General features: G+C 39.4%; 1 protein-coding gene across 1 annotated transcript in view; it reads right to left on the bottom strand.

Annotated features, from left to right (window-relative positions):
- LOC106874622 (uncharacterized) overlaps positions 1–1,722 on the bottom strand; it is a 20,078-nt gene that overhangs the window by 9,884 nt on the left and 8,472 nt on the right. The gene's annotated exons all lie outside the window — the stretch shown is intronic.

The raw sequence follows: 1,722 nt of genomic DNA, 5'->3' as shown, positions 1-1,722 counted from the left end.
CTTCCTCCTCTCTCTCTCTCTCTCTCTCTCTCTCCCCTCGCTGACCACCAGAACATCTTTCAGTGACCCAGATCCACAGGATACCTGTTGACTCGTGTCACTCTCCAAAGGACTCTCAATTTACAAAAGTTTGACAACGACAATGACAATGACGGCGACGACAATGACAATGACGGCGACGACAACGACAATGACGGCGACGACAATGACGACGACAACAATGATGATGATGATGACAACGACAATGACAACGACGCCGATGACAATGACGATGACAACAACGACAATGACGGCGACGACAATGATGATGACAACAACAACAACAATGACAATGATGACGACGACAATGACAACGACGCCAATGACGATGACAACAATAGTGATGATGATGACAACAATGACAATGATGACGACGACAATGACAACGACGCCGATGACAGACGATGACAATGATGACAACGACAATGACGATGACAACAATGATGATGATGACAACAACAACAACAATGACAATGATGACGACGACAATAGTGATGATGATGACAACAATGACAATGATGACGACGACAATGACAACGACGCCGATGACAATGACGATGACAACAACGACAATGACGGCAATGATGATGACGATGACAATGATGACGACAACGACGGCGACGACGACAACGACAATGATGACGACGACAATGATGATGACAACAATGATGATGACGATGACAACAACGACGATGATGTTGATGATAATGATGACAATGTCAATGACCTCGATGATGACAACAATGACGATGACGTCACTGATGACGTCTATTTGAAACACGGTGTTGTCTTAGCTCCTGGGACTAAGTAGGTCCCAGGAGAGAAAAAAAGAGTGGAGGTCATAAAAGAGAAGAAGAGGGTCAAAATACCAGGAATTGATGGATTGAACATGAAACCAAGTGGTTGTAAAGCAAGTATCTTAACCACACAGCCATGTCACTGCACCTATCAGTGGGAAACACATTTATCCTGTCGGAGTGGGGAAGGAATAGATCCTACTTCAGTGTCTAAGCACGTATTCTACATCAGTGGGTGATATATATATATACATATATATATATTCTGAGTCAGCAGGATGTAGAGAATTGTTATTTATAGGATGAGAATAATGGGAATTTGCAAAAAAAAAAAATACACTGTAATTATTAGCTTGATACTAATAAAACCATAAAGGTCAACACACTAAAGCTTTTGCAGAAAACATCATTGTCATCGTTGTCATCACTGCCACCGCTACCACCACCACCACCACCACCATCATTAATATTATCATCATTATATGTTAGGGTGGCAAACTGGCAGAATCATTAACATACCAAGCAAAATGCTTTAGCAACATTTCATCCATTTTTACCATCATCATTATAAAAATAATAATTCTTCTTCTTCTTCTTCTTCTTCTTATTATTATTATTATTATTATTATCATCATTCTTACTATTATTAATAATGCAGTGAGCTGGCAGAATCGTTAGCTCACCAGATGAAATGCTTAGTGGTATTTCACCAGAGTCGACTTTGCCTTTCATCCTTTCGGGGTTGATAAATTAAGTACCAGTGAAACACTGGAGTTGATGTAATCAACTAGTCCCCTCCTCCAAAATTTCAGGCCTTGTGCCTATAGTAGAGAGGATTATTATTTTTATTATTATTATTATTATTATTATTATTTTTATTATTATT

Source organism: Octopus bimaculoides, chromosome 23 (assembly GCF_001194135.2).
Source record: "Octopus bimaculoides isolate UCB-OBI-ISO-001 chromosome 23, ASM119413v2, whole genome shotgun sequence".
NCBI lineage: Eukaryota > Metazoa > Mollusca > Cephalopoda > Octopoda > Octopodidae > Octopus > Octopus bimaculoides.
Note: the sequence above shows the minus strand (reverse complement) of the source record. Positions and strands in the feature narration are given on the sequence as shown.